Source organism: Rhinolophus ferrumequinum, chromosome X (genome assembly GCF_004115265.2).
Source record: "Rhinolophus ferrumequinum isolate MPI-CBG mRhiFer1 chromosome X, mRhiFer1_v1.p, whole genome shotgun sequence".
Taxonomy (NCBI): Eukaryota; Metazoa; Chordata; class Mammalia; order Chiroptera; family Rhinolophidae; genus Rhinolophus; species Rhinolophus ferrumequinum.
The window spans coordinates 13,130,957-13,143,958 of record NC_046284.1 but is presented as its reverse complement, the minus strand read 5'-3'; positions in this window follow the sequence as shown (position 1 = coordinate 13,143,958).

Genomic DNA, 13,002 nt, shown 5'->3' with positions numbered 1-13,002 from the left:
TTTTATAGATAAACCCAATTTCAAGGCTATGCATACCCAATAGAAAACATTACAGATGAAAAGAATGTGGTCAGAAAGTCAGAATTATATAGGGAATTCTCCCCCATTCTCACTTCTATAAACAGAACCATAAAAATTAGAAAGGCCCAACCTATTGAATGGAATGTAAACTTTTGCCAATTGCTTTTCTAAGGCTTAATTTTTTCTAAATTAAAGTTTATTGGGGTGACAATGGTTAGTCAAGTTACATAGGTTCAATTTTTTTTTAATTTCTTAGTTTCCTGAACGTTTTTAAAAAAGAAAAAGTACCCATGGATAGTTATTACTCCAGAAAAAAGTTTTTTAGAAGTTTATCTTTAATATATAAATAGGTTAAGAGGTTAAATATATTAACATGTGTCATAATATAGGAAATTACGTTCTAATACAGCAATTTAATAGCTGGAAAGTTCTCATTAAATATTCAAGTGTACAGAGTGGCAAATGCAATTTAATCAGGAAATTTGTTAAGGACTCCAATGATTTGCAGTCAAATAATTTTCCTCTTCTCCATTCAATTATTAGGAATATAAACATTTTGAGAAATGACTCTATGATTATACATATATACGGACAAAAATTTCCATACTTTTTTTATTCTATAGAAGCAGTCGTTGTTACCTAGAACTGAAAAATGTAGCTAACTGATCATCTAATTTCATTAAATAACATCAGTAGACTTGTGCAAACTGCAGCCATAAATAAAACTGATTGCACCAGTATACGTGTGTGCTTGAGTGTTTTACAAGTAATTCAAGACAAAAGGATAAAGTACCTTGAAGCCAACCAATGCCTACACAGAGATAAAGACAATACGAATGCTATGTAATATACAAATATGTAATGTCTACTTAAAACGAAGTAGGGGACTACTAAAGAAACAAGGACCTCAGGGGTGAGGATTCTAGACAGAGGAGAAACACTGAGAGGTGATGTAACAAGCAGCATAGCAGTACCCCCTTATCCAGGAAAGATCATTTCCAAGACCCCCCGTGGATGCCTGAAACCGCAGATGGTACCAAAACCTATATATACTATTTTTTTCCTATATATACGTACCTATGATAAAGTTTAATTTATAAAGTAGGCGCAGTAAGAGATTAACAATAACAAAATAGAACAATTATAACAATGTACTGTAATAGAACTTATGTGAATGTGGTCTATGTCTCACTCTGACAAACGATGTGGTAACAGAAGCTACTAAGTGACTAAAGAGCAACCAGCTTTGATAGCCTGGAGACGCTGGACAGAGGGATGATTCACGTCCCTGGCAGTATGAAACCAGACAGCGTGAGATTGCATCACACTACTCAGAACAGCATCCAAGTGAAAACTTATGAATTGTTTATTTCTGGAATTTTCTATTTAATATTTTTGGACTGCCACTTGACAGCAGGTAAGTGAAACCACAGACAGTGAAACCAGGAATGGGGGAGGAGGGACGACTGTAAATGTTTTTACCTACAGAAGGGTTTCTCATTAACAGACCAAGAGACTGAATATCCTGTTGCCGAGAAACAAAGATACAAGCAAAGCGCTTGTCAATATCACCGAACTAGAGAGGAAATTGGAAGCTCGACAGCACAAAATCCCAATGAGAAGGGCATACTAGAAAACTGGTCCTTGCGTGCATATGGTTTGGTCTTCAAGAAATATGCCAAATTCTGAAGCCACAAGTGGTAGGATGCTAAAAGCTAAGCTGAAGTCTTCTGTAAAGTGGTGAAAAGTTTTTTGCAGTTTACTTTTGCTGAGAGATAAAAATGAAAGTTTAGGACCAGCCAGGGAAAGGTATCCTAGTTATGCATACCAGGCTCTCAGTTGAAAGATCTAGATGGCTACACTCTGGCCTCAGTTTCAAATCAGAAATCTACTATGCCTCACCAAAGTGCAATGAAATTCCTATTCAAATCAGTCCATATTCGGATTCAAGTGAACACGCCCCACTCCATCTGCTTAGCAGAGGAAATTGGAATCTTTGGGTCTGGGAAAATAATAACATCTGGAACTTCAAACATTATTTTATAACTAATGACTTGTCTTCAATTAAAAAAAAAAAAATTGCTCCTACCCAGAGACAGGAGTACATGACTAAAAGCAGGATGAAAAAAACATCCTACAAAATGAGCAGAGGCATTCCAGAAATTACAGATGGAAGACAAAGAAAGATGGAGAAAAAAATGTGGGTGATTTAAGCCGAAAGTTGTGCTAGTTGGAACCAAGTCACAAGGCTGTTTTGGGGTCCACAGCCACATCTGCAGTTTGCTGGCCTATTACCAGAACTTGGACAGATGTGGATCTTGTCTGGTTTCTGGGTAGACCAGACTGTCTCTGGACATTTTCCAGTAAGGTGCAGCTGGGACAAGAGTCTGCTTTAGGGTCTACAGTTGGATCTGCAGATACTATGCACATTACTAGGTGCGTGGATATGTGTGGCCCCCAACAGGTACCTGGGCGATCTGTTGCCAGAACACTAGGTAGGTCTCTGGGGTGCTAGAATCAAGTCCCAGGGCAGTTTCAGGGTCAATAGCTGGGATTGAGGTCTGCAGGTGTGGCTCTGGATGCATGAGTGGGTGTGTCACCCATCAGGTCCCTGACAAGCAGGACTCCTCCATGACTGCGTCTGGGAGGGGCTGGAGCCAAGTTACGGGGCTGTATCAGGATCTGCAATTGGTCCAAAGTTGGAGGGCTTACTTACCTCCAAGGGCATGGCAACTTGCAGAAGTCTGGGCTGGCAGGGCCTAGAGCCAAGTACAGGGTCATTTCATGATCTCCACTGGTGCACATGGGAGATCTCCTACTGGGGCCCTTGGCTAACAGGTTTGCTTGCAGACTGTGGCTGAGAGGGCTTGGGCCCAGTTGCAGGTCCATTTTAGAATATACAGTTGCACTGAGTTCAGCAGGTTTGCCTCCAGGGGCTCCCATACCATGGCTAAGAGGAGCTGGAACTAGGCCATGGGCCACTTCTGGGTTCAGAGCCTGGACAGAGGTTTGCAGGCCTATTACCCGAGGTAAGGGCAGGCATGACTCCTCCCAGGCCCGTTGGTGGATGGTACTGATGGCAGGACCAAGGCAATATTATGCTGAAGCAGAGTCCACAGGAAGATGGCGCTGTTTTGGGTCTGTAGCCAGGACCACAGTCAGTCAGCCTGCCACCTGGGCACAGGCCTGCTTTCTTAAAATGGCCTCCTCCAAATTGGGCTCCAAGTGGTTTCACAATCTCCAACCTGGATCCCAAAGCTCCACAAAGACACTAGTGTCCCTAAATGGCTGCCAAATTATTGCTGTTGAGGGGACATACCCCTGGGAACCTCTAATTCTGACATCTTGTTGATATCACTCCCCGGAATGTGCTTTTTTCCAGTGCTAAAAGGAAATACACTCAACCTAGAATTCTATACCCAACCAGGTTATATTTCCCCAATGAAGTAAAAATTTGCATGTTTTAAATAAACCAAAACAGAGTTATGCGTCACCAGCAAACGTCCAAAATGTTCTTAGGAGGAGGGAAAGATTATCTAACACACAAAGTTTAAAATCCAAGAAGGAATGAGAGCAATAGTAAAGAAAAAGTTAAATATTCATTGCTCTAAATTAAACTTGCAATGCCTATTGTGGTTTGAAATATAGGTGGAATTAAACAGCATGATGACAAGAATGCAAAAAGCTTAGGTAAGAGGGATGGGATAATGAAGTTAAAATCTGTTAAAAGTATAAAATTGTTAGGAACTGGTAAAAGTAATATTTATTCGACTGTAATAAGTCAGGAAGCATGTTGTATTATCTAGAGTATCCACTAAAAGAATAATAATGCATAACATTAATTTGTTTAGCGGAAAAATGGTGTATATCAGTTAGACAGACTGAGAGACAGAGAAACAGAAAATGATTAATACAAGAGATCACAAAGAAAAATTAATATAAAATGGTCAGTAAAGTAGAATCAGAGTTTGCCTCAAATTAAACTTTTATGGCCTGTTAAAATTTTCAAAACCCTCCATTAGAAAATTCCCATAATTTGAATGGTCAAGCTTCCAAAACAGTGGGGTCTCTGATTCCCTTCTAATAACATTTCCATCCAACAGATGGCAAAACTCGTTCTGAATGAGGCAATGATTCAAACATTTACACTAGCTCATTAGTGAAGATGTGTCAGAGAGAAAGCAAAATTAGACAGTAATTCAGAACACAGAGTGTTCAGAATTACTATAGAACACGAAGATGATAATTGAACAGATTTGTCCTAAACATACCAGTTCAACAACTACAAATTTACACAGGAGAACTGGATATCTGAATAAGTGCTGGTAAAGCTGAGTTCACTACACCTTTTAGTATCACTATATACTAACCATTGATCTAAGCACTAGTGCTACAAAATACATAAGGCATTGCATCTCTTCTTCTCACATTTTTACAGTATAGTAAGGGAGATACTTGCAAACAAATAATCCCAATCCTGATTTTATTTATATACAGTTTCCCTTAATATTGTCATGTGTCCTCCAAAAAGTAAGAAAGTAATAAAAGACATTCATAAGATTTGCAATGACGTCATCAGTGGTGATCTCAGTAAAATTAGTTCATGCTGTTTGTAAGAAGAGTAAAAACAATGAGAAAATGGAGACAGAACATGTTGACAATTGACAAAACTATTCTGATGTAAAAATGAAAGAAATATTAAAGCAAGAGTAGACATTATATCTCTTGCTTAACAAGAGTTAAGTGTTAAAGTGAAGAGGTTATGATGGTGCACTGTGTGTCAGAATGGGTACCATGTGGACGCATATTTATAAACTTGGGGGGAAAGCACGAGTAGGGAGCAAGAAGTTGAAAGATAAGGTGAGAAAAGGGAAAAAGAATGATCTCTGTGGGAGATGGAAGGGGACAGAAGCGCACAGGACAAGGGATTACCTCAAAGAGAAAGGATCCTTCTACAAAGTTATTGGACTTTAGAATAGAATTCATTTTTCCAAATCTTTACTATCAGGCAAATACCTCTCCAGGTTGCAAAACCTGTCATTCAATTGTGAACGCACTCAATTCTTATGTACCTGATCACAATACATTTGCCAGTCTTCTGGTCCTATTTATTTATTCGTATGCAAATAGCCCAATATTTCAACTTCCTTGAAGCCACCTATAATGTCTCTTTCTTATGCGTCTATCCTTGGAATCTACTACAATGTCAAGCACGAGGCCTGCATTAAATGAATAGTAGGTAAGTATATGAGTACCGAATCTTGCCGTGTATAATGTGCACTTTTTTTGCCCAAATTTGTGAGGGACAAAAAAGGATGCGCATTATACATGGGTAGTACTTATTCCGTATCTATATAAACGTTTTTAATTCTCTTATTGATGCTTAAGAGTTAAGTGTTACTCTAGAAATGAATAACAATATGCGCATGCAAAATAATAACATGCAATATGATTATTGGTTTTGTTGAACTTACAATGAACTTGGCAACGAGGAAGAGTTTTGGGGTTTCTGTGAAGTGTAAATATCGTAAATTTGTTACTGGTACATAAAATTTATTGTACCTTGTATCTGTTCTTGTGTTTTGCAATTATTTGTTACATAAAATTTCTTGTACCATAATATGTTAAAAAAGAAATGCTACATTTCTTTTATGATACAAAAACCAAGTACCTAAATGTAAACAAATAAAAATTTGAATTAAAAAATTAAAACAAAAGATTTTTTTTCCCCTCAAAGTTGGCCCAAAAACGGGAACGCATCATACATTGCAAAATACAGTAAATGACTGACTATACACAAGCTACAAATTAACAGGTAGAAGAGAAGACTTTATCCAATTATAAATTATTTACAAAACTAAAGACGAAATGTTCCCACTTGTGAAAATAAACAACCATAACAAAACTTCCCTGAATAATTCAAGTGTGGAAGTTTAAAAATCCCATTAGAAAATAATAAATGACAAGTTAGAATATTACATATCAAAATCTGTGAAATGTGGCCAAAGTTGTACTCCAAGGAAAATCCATAATGTTGAAACTTTCGTAGTTAAAAGAAGAGGAATGAAAAATAAAACATGAACATCCAACTCAAGGCACTAGAAAAACAATAAAGAAACATACAGTATAATGAAGGAATTGATAAGCATAGGAACAGCTAAAGCTCTTTTATAAACCACATATCAGAGGGGCTTCCTCCAGGGAAAATGCACATATCTCCAGGGTATTTTAAAAAGGGCACAGGACAGAAACGACTAAAGACTGATTATCATTCTTAAGTACATAAATATGTTTAAATATCATTAAATATTAATATTTTAAAATATTTACTTAAGTATTACTTAAATATTTTATAAACATTGAATTAACTATATTGTATTATAAAGTGGGCATTAATTTGCCTATTTACACTTAAATGAGTATAGTTTGTCTAAGCTACAGTATGAAAAGTCATTATAATTCACCTTTTATAAGAATTCACATCTTCATACGGTATTCAGACCCAAAAAGCATGGACTAAATATCTTTAAAGCTATATTCTTCTCATTTGGCCTCAAATTAGATTCTGAATTCAGTTACTTCATGGATCATCCCCGTGGGCCCTCCCAAACCCACTCTATTGCCCTGATGAAAAGCCTACATCCTTCCAACAGTTGTGTTGGAGAATGACAAGCAAAAGGAGCCAGTCATTTGTTACCCACAATTTAAGCAGCATTTTGAATTTTTATAGGGCAGTGGATGGTAGACACCTGATAATCAAAGCAATACTGTTTGGTGTGGGAATTCGTTAGGGTAGGAAAGGTTAGGTAGGAATAGTTGCTGAAAGAATGAAAATAATAATATTTTCATCAAGACACAACTGACATTGGGTTGGGGATCATCAATTTTCAGTATCATCAGTCTACACAACTGTCTAGTATTTGTTAAACGACATTCATCCACCAAAATTACAGCTGCAGCGAAGAGGTGTAGAGAAATGGTCAATCTTCCAAATATTAGGAACCTATGCAGCTGAGACATGTCTCTCTCATTCTTTATCAGTCACCGCATGACCGAATAAGTACTTCATAGCTGTGCCAAAAGCTGCGAATTCAAATGCCGACATAGGCAGGGCAGGTAATCTAAAGAGGTCATAGGACACATACAAGGTCTGTCAATTCAGTCCACGAACTCACCCTAGAAAAAGTGCTACATACCTCATTGCTGAATATCACTATGGTCACCTTCGAAGTACTCTCCTTGGGAAGCTATGCACCAACGCCAGCACCTAGTTCACCCTTCAAAGCAATTTTGGAATTCTTTTTCTGGAATGGCCATCAGAGCTGTCGTCATATTACCCATGATGTCCTGAATGTCATCAAAATGCCTTCCTTTCAATATTTCCTTTATCTTCGTGTAAACAAAGAAGTCATTGGGTACCAGATCAGGTGAGTAGGGAGGGTGTTCCAATATAGTTATTTGTTTCCTGGCTCAAAACTCCCTCACAGACAGTGCCATGTGAGCTGGTGCATTGTCGTGATGAAAGAGCCATGAATTGTTGGTGAAAAGTTCAGGTCGTTTTCGTCTAATTTTTTCATGCAGAGTTGTCACCACTTCCAAATAGTAAACTTGGTGAACTATTTCTCCAGTTGGTACAAATTCATAATGAATAATCCCTCTTAACATCAAAAAAGATTAGTAACATCATTGCAACAAGTTCGCGAACGTAATTGTCAGACCTCGTATAAGACTAGAAGCCATAGTTGGGATCTATGTGGTCCTACAAAGATTACATGCTACCCTAAATTATGCAAGTCAAATAGCGGAATGAAGCTGTTAAGAGAACTGCTTAAAGCCAGACTATATGGATTTCAATGCTCAATCCCACTGCTTGCTAGATGTTAGACCTTGAGCAAATTACTTACACTCAATTTCCTTAGCGGTAAAACGGGGCTAATATTGCTCCAATCCTTCTCAGACTGTGGTGAGCGTTAACTGATTTAATATCAACAAATGCTCAGAAGAACTGTGTGGTTCATAGTAGGTATTACATCCGGTTTCCTATCATTTGTGTTCTTTTCTTCCTAACTATTAATTTAGTATTTATTTTCTACTTTCAAAACCTAGTAAGTGCTAATCAATAAACCACATTCCAAAATCTAACAAATTTTAAGACAGAATACTCTAACATGACCAAATATGTTGATTTTTCGTGTTATTTATAACGGATAATTAGAAACCACTTCAGTTCCAACGGTTATGTAAATTATGGCAAACTCATACAGTGTAGTATTAATCATTAGTTTTGTTTTGATGGGTATGCAAGAATATGGCATTTGTGATGATTTGTCTCTAAATGAAAAAAAAAAGAAAGCCAACTATATATGCTGTATTATTGTGTACATGAAAAGTACACAAAACTACTTGAATAAAATAGTTTTTGCAGCAGGATTAGAGAAAACTTTTTGATTTTCCCCATTGGGCAAATTTTATACACTTAGACTATGATATTTCTTTGAAAATGTATTGAAAAGATATGGGGCAGCTGGTTGTCTCAGTGGTTAGAGTGCAGGGCTCCTAACACCAAGGTCACCGGTTCAATTCCCATATGGGCCAGTGAGCTGCGCCCCCCACAACAAGATTGAAAACGACTTCACTTGGAGCTGAGTTGCGCCCTCCACAACTAGATGGAAAACAATGATTTGACATGGAGCTAATGGCTCCTGGAAAGACACACAGTTCCCCAATAGTCCCCAATAAAAATTGAAAAAAGAAAACAAAACAAAACAAAATAAAATGAAATAAAATATAGGATAAATACAACAGGAACTCCCATTCACTACTGGTGAGAATGCAAAACGGTACACGCAATTTGGAAGACAGTTTGGCAGTTTCTTACAAAACTGAACATACTCTTACGGTAAGATCCAGCAAACATGTTCCTTGTTATTTATACAAATGAGTTGAAAATGTTTGTCGACATAGAAACCTGCCAATATTAATAGCAGTTTGATTCAACATTTCCAAAACTTGGAAGCAAACAAGACATCCTTCAATAGGTGAATGGAAAAACAAACTGTGGCCCATCCAGACCATGGAATATTATCCAGAACTCAAAAAGAAATGAGCTATGGAGCCATGAACATACACGGAAGAACCTTAAAGGCAAATTGCTAAGGAAAAGAAACCAATCTGAAAAAGGATACTACTGTGTGAGTCTGGAAAAGGCAAAACTATGGAGATGGTAAGGAGATCAGTGATTGTTGACAAAGGTTCAAAGAGAGAAAAGGTTCAATAGGCAGAGCACAGAGGATTTTTAGAACAGTGAAATTATTCTCCAGGATACCGCGATAGTGGACATTTGTCACTATATATTTATCAAAATCCATAGATTGTACAACACCAAAAGTGAGCCGTAAATGTAACCTATGGGTTTTAGTAATAATGTATCAATATTGGCTCATCAATTGTAACAAATGTATCACTTCCACGCAAGATGTTACTAATGGTTATATGAGAATTCCTATATTTTCTTTCTTTTTTGAAGTTTATTGGGGTGACAGTGGTTAGTAAAATAACATAGATTTCAAGTGTACAATTCTGTATTACATCATCTATATATCACATTGTGCATTCACCACCCTGAGCCTGTTCTCCTTCCATCACCATATATTTGATCCCTTTTACCCTCATCTACCACTTCCCTCCCCCCTTACCCTCTGGTAACCACTAAACTATTGTCTGTGTCTCTGAGTTTTTGTTTCTTCATTTATTTGTCTTGTTCTTTGGTTATTTGCAGTTTTATATCTGACATATCAGTGAAATCATATGGTTCTCAACTTTTTCTGTCTAACTTATTTCGCTTAGCATAATAATCTCAAGATCCATCCATGTTGTCACAAATGGTCCTGTTTCATCTTTTCTTATGGCTGAATAGTGTTCCAGTGTGTATAATATACCACATCTTCTTTATCCAATCATCTAGCGAAGGACATTTTGGTTGAACTCCTATATCTTCTCAGAATTTCTGTAAACTTAAAACTGCTCAAAACTAAAGTCTATTTATTAATTACTGAAGTATTAAAAGAAAAACCTCATAGCAAAATAGAATAGTGACAAAAATCCTAAAACATAAAAATTATGATTTCTAATCTTACAGTCCTTGTAATATGTGTAACACTACTTTTAAGTCTCCGTTTCCATACAAACAAAATGAAGCCTGAGGATTCTGAAGTAATATACCTTCCAGTTTTATCATTCATTTTTTTATCTTAAGGGAGTTTCATTGGATTATTCCTACATATCGTTAGTTATTTTAGTTAAAAAGAAAAATGACAAAACACCTGTCACCTGCCACCAGAGTACAGTTTAATTTCCTGAGTGCATTAAAACTGCTTAGCAAAGAAAATCAATTACTGACACATTTACTAACATTTTTAGACGCTAAACCTGGGGTGAAATGTTAGGCTAGTAGGAGAATCTGTAACATTTTCAAGGGAAAAATGTGAATTGGTAAGATATTAAAAGCTTAACTGTGAATAAAAATCACAGAGTAGTCCAAAATTAAAGCATTTTTTTTAATTTCACCTAGGCCAAATCATTTTTTAAGTAAAAATAAATAAACATATTGAGTACTTTGCTTAGATAAAGAAAAACAATACCACAAGACTGATAACAGAGGCTAGATTGTCAGAGGCAAGGGAAGATGCTGGATGCTATCAAGCAAAATAGAATTATAGTTATACCTTGGTATCCACAGGGAATTAGATCCTGGAACCACCCCTCCACCACCACCACCACCACCAAATGTAGATACCAATATCTGCAAATGCTCATCTCTTGTAAAATATGTTGTAGTGTTTGCATACAACATACGTACATCCTTCTGTATACTTTAAATCATCATTAGATTACTTACAATAACTAATACAATGTGCATGCTATGTAAATACTTGTTATACTGTGTTGTTTAGGGAATAATGACAAAGAAAAATAGTCTGCAGTGTTCACTACAGACATAGGCACCATAAGCCTAGCTAGATAGTACATATTGGCAACAATGTACCATTTTCTTGAATATTTTTTACCTGTGTTTGGTTGAATCCCTGGATACGAAACCTGGGACAGAAGTCCTAGTCACAGCAATCAGACAATAAAATGAAATAAAAGGCATCCAAATTGGAAAGGAAGAAGTAAAACTGTCATTATTTGTAGATGACATGATACTATAGAGAGAGAACCCTAAAGATTCCACCAAAAAATTATTAGAACTGATAAGCAAATTCAGTAAAGTAGCAGGATACAAAAGTAATACTCAGAAATTAGTTACATTTTTATACATCAATAATGAACTATCAGAAAGAGCAATTAGGGGCGACCAGGTGGTTCGGTTGGTTAGAGTGCAAGCTCTCAATAACAGGGTTGCTGTTTCGATTCCCACATGGGCTGCGCCCTTCACAACTAGATTGAAGACAACAAGCTGCCACTAAGCTTCCAGAGGGCTCAGTTGTTTAGAGCACAAGCTCTCAACAAGGTTGCTGGTTCAATTCCTTCCATGGGATGGTGGGCTGCGCCCCCTGCAACTAAAGATTGAAAACTGCGACTGGACTTGGAGCTGAGCTGCACCCTCCACAACTAGACTGAAGGATAATGACCTGGAGCTGATGGGCCCTGGAGAAACACACTTCCCCAATATTCCCCAATAAAATTTATTTAAAAAAAAAAAAGAATAAGTACTGGGGGTGTCAAAAAAATGTATACATATTAAAAAAAAAGAGAGAGAGAAATTAAGAAAACAATCCCATTTACAAGTGCATCAAAAACACAAAAGCAAAAACAACAAAGAAAACTAGGAATAAACTTAACTAAGGAGGTAAAAGATCGGTACTCAGAAAAATTATAAGAATGAATAAAGAAATTAAGGAAAATACAATAAACGGAAGCATATATCGTGCTTATGGATACAAAGAATTAAATCGATAAAACGTCCATACTACCCAAAGCAATCTGTAGAATCAGTGCAATCTCTATCAAAATACCAATGGCATTTTTCACAGGACTAGAACAAATAATCCTAAAACTTATATGGAACCACAAAAGACTCTGAATAGCCACAGTAATCTTAAGAAAGAAGGACAAAGTTGGAGGTATCACACTACCTGATATCAAACTATACTACAACACTATAGTAATCAAAACAGCATGGTACTGGCATACAAACAGACAAATAGATCAATGGAACAGAATAGAGAGCCCAAAAATGAACCCACGCCTACATGGTCATTTATGACAAAAGATGCAAGAACCTACAATGAGGTAAAAACAGTCTATTCAATAACTCATGCTGGGAAAACTGCAGAGATCCATGCAAAAAAATGAAACTGGACCACCTTTTCACACCATGTACAAGAATAAACTCAAAATGAATTAAAGCCTTAAATGTAAGACCCGAAACCATAAAACTTGAAGAAGAAAACATAGGCAGCAAACTCTTTGACATTTATTTTAATGATATTTTTTGGGATATATCACCTAGAACAAGGTAAACAAAAGAAAAATAAACAAATGGGACTAGTACATCAAACTAAACAGTATTTGCACAGCAAAATAAACCATCAACAAAATAAAAGACATCCTACTAAATGAGAAGATACTCACCATTGATAGATCCTATAAAGGGTTAATATCGAATATTTATTTAAAAACTCACAGAACACAAAAATAATAATAATAATAACCACAAACAATCCAATTAAAAAATGGGCAGAGGATGGGCAGAGGACCTAAACAGACATTTCTTCAAAGAGGAAATACAGATGGCCAACAGACATATGAAGAAATGCTCAACCTCACTAACCATCAGAGATATGCACATTAAAACCACAATGAGGTATCACCTCACACCTGTCAAAATGGCTATCATCAATAAATCAACAAAAACAAGTGCTGGTGAGGAAGAGGAGAAAAGGGAACCCTCGTGCACTGTTGGTGAGATTGCAAATT